Here is an 11,247-nt window from a genome sequence, read left to right on the forward strand (position 1 = left end):
CAATGTGTTATGTGAATAAAGATGTAGCTGAACGTTCTATAAAATTAATGTTCCAGAGACGTAGAGCTACATTAGGTGAGGAGGTTACTGTTCACGAGTAAATGTTATTACGTGACCTAACACAGAAATAAATTCATTTTATTACTGTAATATTATTCTGACTATTTCTATATAAAGTTACCTTGAAAGATTTGAAGGTTGTTCATGTGTTGCGCTGCTGCTGTGCTGTGTACTAAGTGTTTTATATGGCTTTTAATATTTGTAAACCCATTAACATTATAGAAAAACTGTTCACTAAATGGTTTAATGTAGGGTTTTTTAAATATCCATAAACAGCACTATTGTTATTGGAAATACTTTGATAAAATATATATTGTTTCTTCCCAGTATATTATAAGTGAAGAATTTAACAGTCCTCTCAATGAGACACATGACCCTCTTAGGGACCTATTACACCAACAGATCTCTGACAGATTATCTGACTGATTTTTTCAGCCTAAGCCAAGAACAGACTATAAACAGTGATCAGGTCATAAAGGAAAGACTGAGATTTCTCCTCATCTCAAATCCATTCCTGGCTTTGGCTGAAAAAATCTGTCAGATATTTGTTGGTGCAATAGGGCCCTTATTCCCATGTTGAAGGCTACTAGCCTAGCTAGCCACCATCCTACTCTGTACGGACTTGTGGCAAGTACCAAAAACAGATGTCTACAAGTGGGTAACTGTATTTTCAGCAAAGGTCCTGGCTTGGCATATAATTAACAGTCATGTTTCAAGGCTCTTTATAGGTGGAACATAGATTTGAACTCTAAAAGGTAGCAATAAGAGGCAAGCTTTTTTTCCTTTTAGAAGGGAACTACAGTAGTTAGCCTACTTTTTCCCATAGAGCATAGTTTATACAACTCCATAAGCCGGTTTGGTGGTCCCCTTAAGGGAAGTCCCACATTGGCAGCCTTTTACCTAGCCAGCAAATACCCTGCTCTGTTCTGATAAAGAGCGTGAACCCCAATACAGCTGTCTACTGTATGGGTAACTCTCCTTTGGTAGAAATTCTGGCTTGACATACAGATGTATTAAATTATACACTTAAATTCCACTGGACATACGCCGCCGTATCTCAGCATAACAAAAGCCTGATGTCCATTAAACAAAACTTAAAGTCCATAACAATACATTATCTACCAAGAAGAGGACCAAGTATAATAACAATAAATCTTTATTAATCAAAAAAAAAACCTTACTCATGATTTAAAATACAAAGCTGCATTACATGGTGTATTATGGCAATCCAGATAAACTGACACAGTGAGGTAGGTAACATAGGCTTCAACAGGCAACTGCTCCGAAAGTGCTCAGTGCAGTGTAAACATCGGTTATGTACCGGGGGAAGGGATAAGACCAAGCATAAGCTACCCACAATGGGGACTATCTCCCTACTTCCTCCCAAAAAAAACCCATAAACCCTGTAAGCCCGTAATGATTCACCACTCACCCATGCCAGCGTCTCCCCAACGTACGTTTCACGTTTGGCGCTTCCTCAGGGGGCCCATGAGGAAGCGCCAAACGTGAAACGTACGTTGGGGAGACGCTGGCATGGGTGAGTGGTGAATCATTACGGGCTTACAGGGTTTATGGGGTTTTTTTGGGAGGAAGTAGGGAGATAGTCCCCATTGTGGGTAGCTTATGCTTGGTCTTATCCCTTCCCCCGGTACATAACCGATGTTTACACTGCACTGAGCACTTTCGGAGCAGTTGCCTGTTGAAGCCTATGTTACCTACCTCACTGTGTCAGTTTATCTGGATTGCCATAATACACCATGTAATGCAGCTTTGTATTTTAAATCATGAGTAAGTTTTTTTTTTTTTTTTTGATTAATAAAGATTTATTGTTATTATACTTGGTCCTCTTCTTGGTAGATAATTGACATACAGATGTACATAACCTCATCTTGATCACTTCTGCATTAAGATATTGTAAGGTTAAAACCTTAAGTGCACAATGAAAGTACATTTGCAGTTTAGACAAACAAACCTATTGCTTGGGCATGAAGCATTGAGGAAGGGTTCCTTAAATAAGGGAATCTGCAGCAGCTACTGTAGGTGTGATTCTTAGCTGAAGACGTACTGAATACTTTAGCTGTGCTAAATATTTAGCGGCACTGGCCATAAGTGGTGAGCGTGACGAATACAGATGCTAGTGTGAAAAATATTTCTTGCATTCTTTGTATCTATTATTTTTAGGGATAAGCAAACCGAACCGGTATGAACCAGATTTGTTACGAACTTTGCAAAAAGTTTGGTTCAGTACCGAACCGAACTTTCAAAAAGTTTGAGATGAAGTTCCTTAAAACCGCAACGGCGTCGCAAAACTGTATTGTTTTCACAGAATGGAAGAGGATATAAGGAATTATTACTCCTATAATCCCTTTTATCCTGTTATTATGTGAATATCAAGGTGTGTGACGTCACTACAGGAACAGGAAGTGCCTGAGCGTCCATGCTCTTTCTCATTGTGTGTCTAGACTGCAGAGAGAGAGGAGCTCCGTGCTAGTTAGGGAGGGAAAGCACATAGATAGATAGGCAAACAAGTAGATATTTACAGGGAGGTAGAGAGAGGGAGAGATAGGCAGAAATAGAAAGTAAAAAAACTTGTGATATCCAGAAAATTAAAAAGTCAAACACCGATATATCACAAAATATCTTTATTACATGCTCGAAATAGTATTAAGCACAGGATATTGTTTGGGGGGGGGGGGCAGAGGCTGTGTGACCACTAATCACAATCATTTATGCCAACAACAACCTTAGTATAAGAGGGAGTGCAGGCCGCCCACAATTTATTCTTTAACGTCAAGCCAGATGTTTGTCTCCCTGCCCAGGCTCAACAGGGCCCTCTTGGCCTCTTGGTGGTGGAGTCATGGTGCGCGCCTCCGTCAGATGAGGTTCTTTATTCTCTTCATCCGATGAGGCCTCTGCTGTTTGTTGAGCTTCTTCATCTCTGCTGACAAATAAACAGTGGACAAAATCTGTTATTACAAACATGTTAGCAACATTGTAACAATTCTCAAGAACCAATATGCATCCAATGCAAGATTTTACTTAGGCTTTTTGTGTCCTTTTTTATCCAGTATGTCCAATGTGTTAGCCTTACCTTTGTGCATAATCTAGACTATTGATCAACATTCACACACTGCTCCCCAAAAATGATGCTCAGGGAAAATAATATGTCTGCAAAGAAATAGTAATTTATTCTCACATCTTAGCCTTATTATTATCACAATTAGCCCTTGGCTCCCTAAAAATCTCACTTGAGAAATGAGTGGGACATTGTTAGGTCATATGTAATCATTGGGGCACATTTGTCGCCATTTATCCTGTCCGTGCTTTGTAGCTAAATCGAACTCCAGTTAGGTCTTACATCATCGACTTATTAAACAATTTTTAGTATCCAGTTAGGGCACGCTGCATTTATAAAGAATATTGAGTGTACAGCAGGGGGAGCATTATTGTTAGTAACTTTATAATTATCCAGTTCCAGAAATATATAGGTCCCCCTGCAGGAAGCTCGATGTATATAATCTCTGTCTACGTAACGCATGTCTATATGTCTGCACACATAACAGAATGAATTAATACTGACATCATCTGATCCTAGCATGGACAGATGCAATTAAGATACACACTTACTGGCGCCGTCTGCTGGCATTCAAAATGAAACGCAGCATTGGGGCAAAACGCAAAGAGCCGAGTTCTTCTTGTGAGGCCCCACGCCTCATCAGCTGCCGTCGCTCCCTGATGAATCTGTCCCTCACACTGGACCACCTGGTCTCCACATGTTTGGCTGAAAGCAAAAAACGTACAGACATTAGTAATATATGAGCGTCAGGTGACCATAACAGTAGAGTTTCTTGTTTGACATAGTGGGTAAATAACTTACCAATGATCAACTTCTGTAATCTACTATGCTTGTCCCAATCTGGGTACACAATCCGGGCAACCTCCCTCCATGCGGCACTCCGCCTTAGCCGGCTTGTGTACCCAGGCGCAGGGCCGTCCCATAGCAGTGGCCGAGCATGGACCTTAATAAAAAGATAAATAAATAATATAAACCTCTTGCAAACAATGCTCGCTTGGTAAGATAATAGCTAGTTGAGGCTTTTTCCTTGTTAAAGGCAATGTTGCTGACTAAATATGACATCACTTATGTGGGTGGGTTATGGAGCTTCCCGTGCTGCTAACTCCCTCCCTCCTCCCTCTCCCTCCATGATGTCTGCTGCCGGCCCATATCATATACACAGTACACAACTACTCCCATCATGTGGTCATAGTGTAAGCCTCAAATATTTCAAACATAACGTAATAGTGAATTCGACACCACAATCCGGAGGGGGGATGGGGGAGTGAGTTAGCTGCACGGGCAGCTCGCTAACACAAACCATAAGTCACACCCTCGTTTCTCAGCAACATGTGATCAAACAAAGAAAATTCCTGGAAGAGATATTACACAAACATAGCGAATCAAACATAATTAGCGGCACATTGGCTACAATTGGAAATACATTGCAATATGTTTCACATAGACACATAGCCTAAGGGTACAAACACACACACCGTATACGCAGCCTATTTACTGCTGCGATACGCAGCAAATACGCAACAGATACATAGCAAATACGCAGCAGATTAGATCTAAATAACTGAACACAGCATCAAATCTGCACCAACAAATCTGCTGCAGATATGCTGCGTATTTGCTGCGTATCTGCTGCGTATACGGTGTGTGTGTTTGTACCCTAACAAATATAAATGTATAGTGCGATTTAGAGCTAACCCTTATGGGCAAGCCATAGGAATTACACACATTCGTAGGGACGTGAACTACTATCAGCAATGTATGGTGACCAATGTAGTCACACAGGGCAATGGGTGGGGGCAAAAATCCATAATAAACATTTAGCTTCGTCATAAATAAAGATCATTCATGACTAACTTGTAATTGAGAAATTAGGAAGGAAAGAGTCTTTAACAACACATATATAAAATGAAGCAATGTAAAGTACCGGGACAGAATGTAAGCATTATTGAGAACAGATATCTGATATATTCGAAGACCAGACCTGTACATTTAATTTTGACACTAACTCTAAAAAATACATCAAGTGACTGTCACACATATCGCTTCTCAGACTCACAATGATAAGCCAAAAAGCGGTAAGCTGTTACAACTCCACCTATGTCAACATTTATTAACTCATTAATGGCAAGGCGTTATCAAATACTTACTTGTAAGATTCGTCCATAAACGTCGATGAGTGATTTATCGATAACCACATCAGCCTCCATCGATTTGCCTTCACAGTTCTAAATAAGCTAATTGAGTGAATTGTTTCACTCTTCAGATGTGAAAATACAGAAAATGGCAAAATAACCTTGGCATATACACATAGGAACAAAAAACGATACATTTGTTTCTCAAAACAATCACGTGACCCCCTAGATGCAATTGTATCATGGCCAGTGAACCTGCTTCGTAGATTTAGTTTGTCAGAACTTTGTAAGCCGAGGAACAAAAATAGAAATATAATCATCACTAACAGTAGTGGATTATAATAGGGGCGTTTTGGGTGGCAGCCCGGGGCCCTGAGCTCCTGGGGGGCCCATGACCACCCAAAAAGACTTATACTTTCAATGGTGTACTGTCTCCTGGCTACACTTCTGCCATGATTTGCAAAAAGTCACAGTTTTTTATGGCAATTTTGCACAAATCAGGACATCATGACATTATCTATCCTGTACTATGAACGCCAGGCTAGTGCTTCCATAGTTACAGTGGGGTGGGGGGGCCCAGGCTTGGTGAACAGCCCGGGGCCTATGAAAAAGTTAATCCGCCCCTGATCACTAGTAGTCTGTTTTTAATTATACTGGCCTGTAATCGATCAACTGCTGCCTCCTCAAGTAGCCTCTCCTCAATAATACTGGCCTGGAATCGATCAACTGCTGCCTCATCCTCCTCAAGTAGCCTCTCCTCGATAAGACTGGCCTGGAATCGATAAACTGCTGCTGCCTCCTCCTCCTCCTCCTCAAGTAGCCTCTCCTCAATAATACTGGCCTGGAATTGATCAACTGCTGCCTCCTGCTCCTGAAGTAGTCTGTTTTTAATAATACTGGCCTGGAATCGATCAACTGCTGCCTCCTCCTCATATAGCCTCTCCTCGATAATACTGGCCTGGAATCAATCAACTGCTCCCTCCTCCTGCTCTTCTAGTAGTCTGTTTTTAATTATACTGGCCTGGAATCGATCAATTGCTGCCTGCTCCTCATCAAGTAGCCTCTCCTTGATAATCCTGGCCTGGAATCGATCAACTGCTGCCTCATCCTCCTCAAGTAGCCTCTCCTCAATAATACTGGCCTGGAATCGATCAACTGCTGCCTCCTCCTCAAGTAGCCTCTCCTCGATTATACTGGCCTGGAATCAATCAACTGCTGCCTCCTCCTGCTGCTCAAGTAGTCTGTTTTTAAGTATGCTGGCCTGGAATCGATCAACTGCTGCCTCCTCCTCATCAAGTAGCCTCTCCTCGATAATACTGGCCGGGAATCGATCAACTGCTGCCTCCTGCTCCTGAAGTAGTCTGTTTTTAATAATACTGGCCTGGAATCGATCAACTGCTGCCTCCTCCTCCTCAATTAGCCTATCCTCCATAATACTGGCCTGGAATCGATCAACTGCTGCCTCCTCCTCATATAGCCTCTCCTCAATAATACTGGACTGGAATCAATCAACTGCTGCCTCCTCCTGCTGCTCAACTTGTCTCTTCTCAACAATACAGGACTGAGAGGCGAGCAATCTACTGCTGCCTCCTCCTGGTTCTCGACTTGTCTCTTCTCAACAATACTGGCCTGGGTGCAATCAAGTGCTGCCGCATCCTCCTTGTAAACTTTTTTTTCCAATATTTTTTTTCACTATTTTGGCACTTTTATTCACTATATTTTATTAATTTTATTCCTATTATTATTATTTATTTTTTTTCTCATTATTTTTGGAAAAAAAATTTCCCACTTTTTTCATTGTAATAGCAACTGCAACTAATCGAAACTATACCCTATCACACTCCCACTATTGTAGCTGCAATTATTCAGCCGTTAGAGCAAGGTTCGTTTTCGGTTCGGTTCGGACCGATCCGAAATTCACGAAAGTTCGCCGGATCGAACCGAACCGAACTTTTTAAAAGTTCGCTCATCCCTAATTATTTTTTAAACTAAATACATAAAGACTTTAACCCCTTTGCGTCAGCAATACATATAAATATATACACACATTCCTGCTGCCGATGCCCTATGTAGCAGGACCGTATATACAGTATACGTCTCTGACTGTCAGAAGGTTTTGATGTGTGCAGGACCACTGCAAAGTGAGCAGCCCCGCACACATCAGTGTCCCCGGAGCCGAGGAAAATGACAGGCAACTGCGATCTTACAGCTGCCTGTCATTAATCCCTTAAACTCTGCAATGCATGGCACCCATCACTGTCACTGACTGATCGGGGCCTGTCAATTCTTTCGGCGGAATCAGACGGCCCATAGAATGGTGTCTATGGAGCCGGCAGAAAGGCGCGCGCACAGCCAACGGGATTCCGCAGAATTTATCCGCGAGAATTCCGCAGTGTGAACCCACCCTAAAACAGCCACCACAGATGGGTGGAGTGCAAGCCAGAACAAGGTAGCCACATACCCACATAGAATACCAAGAGCAAAAAATGGCCAGATCAAATGGTTTGCTAAGAACCTAATTTCCCAAAAAAAACTTAAGAACATATTTTTATCATTTTTTTTATCAGGATACGGTTAGTCCTGGCATGTGCAGGTTGTTGTAGCATTTTTTCTTTTTGTATGTCTCTCTGATATGTCAAAAGTTCTTTAATCATCAAAACATATTATGTCAACTTGAGGCACATGTAAATATAAAGTGCAATGGTTGTAACAACTATGGTTGTGGATCCTCTGTACCACTGCTAGTGATGGCGCAAGTTGCATAAGGGAACAGAGTCTAAGGGGCCACTACCCTGGCTTGGCTTGCTAATGGTGGTGGGTGAGGTGCAGCTGGAGACACATAGGCAGGGAGGCAGAACTCAGGGCTGGAACTGGGACAGCAGCTACGGGCTGGAACCACATGCAGACAGCATAAACCACGGGCAGGAACCATGAGCAGGAATCATGGGTGAGCTGTGATCACATGCTAGGAAGCATGCAGAGGCTCCAACACTAGGGCCAGGGCAGGAATTTATAGGTGTGTGTATAACACATAAACCAGTTAGGGATGTACTGTCCCTTTAAATCTGTGACAGCCGCTGTGCACGCACCCTAGAAGACGGGATGACGCATGCCAGCCGGGAAGACAGTACACAGGACCGTGGATCGGCGAGGTGCCCCAGGGGCTGAGAAGGAGGTGGCAGTGCCAGGCCCAGCCACGTGGGCTTTGGCGTCAGTGGGCAGAGAGGAGCAGGGAGAGTGGGTGCACCAGCGGCTCTGAGCACAGCCCTAGCAATAGTATGATAAATATCACACATATAATATTACCTGCAACATGCCCAAAACAATACCATAGTTTAGGGTTTAAAAGAATGAGTGGTCCTGGCACTGAAGCCCTGATCCATGTGTTCCATTAGCTACCTGCTCGCTTCCTCAGGGGTACCAGGTGAGAAGGAAACAGATGTGGGCTGTCTCTCCTAATTTGCATTAAACTTCTGAGGCTTATATCTCAGTGCCTGAGGGATGTATTGAAATACTGTAAGAGTTAAGCCTCCTTATTCATGGTAAGAAGCCCTATTGTACGCTGCCTTTACTTTAGTCGGGAAAAAGCTGCTGAAAGGTCCACTTTCAACTATTCTCCCTTCTTACAGAAGCCACATGTAACAAACTTGCCTTCGCCCGTGGCAGCGCCACCCTCGCCTGACATATCAGCGCTGCTTCCCCGGGCTGTGAGGGTAGCGGGCATAGGGAAACGCCGGTCCATTTATGCACATGCTGTGCAGCGTGGGAATGCTGTCAGGAGACTGAGGCGCCGAGTCAGTCAAATCCGGTCCCAGTCTACCAGATCTCCTTGATCTGGTCTCCCTGAGAAGCTCTATATAAGGCTTCAGCTGCTTATGGGAGTTGCCTGTAATTTGGTTTCCAAGCCTCAAAACCATGTATCTACCTGCTGATACCTGTTGTTCTACTGACCTCTGCCTGTACCTTGGATTTCCCTTTCTCTCTATGATTTGGCTTTTGACGTGCTCCTCCTGGACTTTCTGACCTCGGCTTGATATCTGACTTTGTCTCTGTTTTGTGATTTTTCTTCCTGATGTGTTCTCCTGGTTTGACCTGGCTAGTCTGACTTTGTTAGTTCTGTCCTTTTCCCTATCCCTCACAATATCTTAGGAAGGGACTGCCGCCCAGTTGGGGGCCACTGTTTAGGGTGGTCATTAAGTAGGCAGGCACAGTGTGTGTGTGTGTGTGGGGGGGGGGGGGGGGGGTTAATTTCTAGGGCTGCACTCACCCTTTACCCCTCCGGACATTACACCACACACCTTTACCAAAGTTACCTGATCTCAGCCAAAATAGTTTGTAGTTCATGAAGAAAAAATAATTTTTCCCTTGATCATGAAAAAACAATAAAATACATAAGCCAATAGTTAGTGCAGTTATGTGTAGTTCTTCATTCTGTTATTTTCCCTATCGGTGTGTGCTTTTCTGTCATGTGGCGACAATCTGCACATTTCTCCCCAAATTCCATTGACAGCCATCAAAAGTGCAATTTGGCTGTAACTCGATGCATGCACTATGTGGGAAAAGATGTCCAATTGCTCATCCAGAATGTGCAGTGTTACTGCAAATGATCCTCTGTGAATTGGTGAATTGTTAATGGGTTTGTGCTCTCTAACAGATCCTTCCTAATGCAAAAAAGCAGTAAGATTGGGCAGATTGAAACACAATTTAAAGCTCTTTAAAACTATAGAGATTAAAAGTGTTTTATTAGTGAAAAGTAAAGAAAAATGCAGTACTCTTAAAAGTTTAATGCAGGAGAATTTCCACAGGGACACTTAAGAGATGAATGTTCACCGCCATCAAATATATAGTTGCTCCAACTAATTCTTTCTTGTTTTTGCAACATAAAAATAGCAGAAGTGAAATAAATGGCGAGCCAGGCAAAATGATTTTTAGCTCTGATGAAATTAACAGCTCCTGATTTTTACTTAGATAAATTATGAGTAAAAGAGCAGCAAGATGATATACTAACCATACTCAGAAATATACCTATAGTATTAAACTGCAGTCTTTACTCACAATTGGGAAATAAGCAACTAAGGAGACATGACAAATTCGATATTAGGTTTCCCTGTTTAGAAGATAAAGTGTGTTTCAAGGTTTAAGGAACTTTCTCTGAAAGTAATCTCAGTGAAATAGTAAACGTAAGGCAAAGAGAATTATAGCTTCTATAGTCAAGATGCTATGGCAGAACTGACCTTAAAGGGTTTTATGGGATTTTGAGAAAGTTTACTAACAGAAAATGCTAAAAAAAAATAAACCAAACCATTACTCACCAGTAAATGTCCTGTCACTCCAGTGCAACTATTCTGCAGATTTTGCAGTGATTTCTCTTACATCATTCACATGACCACCGCAGTCAGTCACTGACCTCACCATTGATGCATGCATGTACCTCACAGGACTGCTGAGGTCACTGACTGGCTGCAGCTTCACATGAGTGATGTAAGTGACATCATCACTGCAGGAGACTGGAGCGGCAGGGGATTTAACAGGTTACCATCACTCCATGCCAGCAGCAAGATACACATTCAAACTGACAGCAAGTCTGTATCCCACTGAGAGTCATTTAAAACTGCTATGAGAAAAACCTGAGATGTACAGGTTGAGGCTGTAGTTTCCTTTAAACTAAGTTGTTGTAAATGATAAGTTCAAATTGTTGTTGTTCATATATTTAAAAAAAAAAATCATAGAACCCCCTGCATACCACCAGAAGGTCATCTATATATGATGCCCCAACTGATTTATAGAGTTAAAAAATAGATGTACATCATAGCCGTCTGAGCTTTATAGATAGATGCTGTTTATGTACAACATACTTTCATTATGAAATTGGAGCTTGCTTTATTAGACAATGAATAAAGGCTTCTATCAGCACTCATTACTCTCCTTTAATAACTGACATCAGCAAGAGGAGTGGCCAGGGGGCTGGTGAAGGTTTCT

Source organism: Dendropsophus ebraccatus, chromosome 5 (genome assembly GCF_027789765.1).
Source record: "Dendropsophus ebraccatus isolate aDenEbr1 chromosome 5, aDenEbr1.pat, whole genome shotgun sequence".
NCBI classification, from domain to species: Eukaryota; Metazoa; Chordata; class Amphibia; order Anura; family Hylidae; genus Dendropsophus; species Dendropsophus ebraccatus.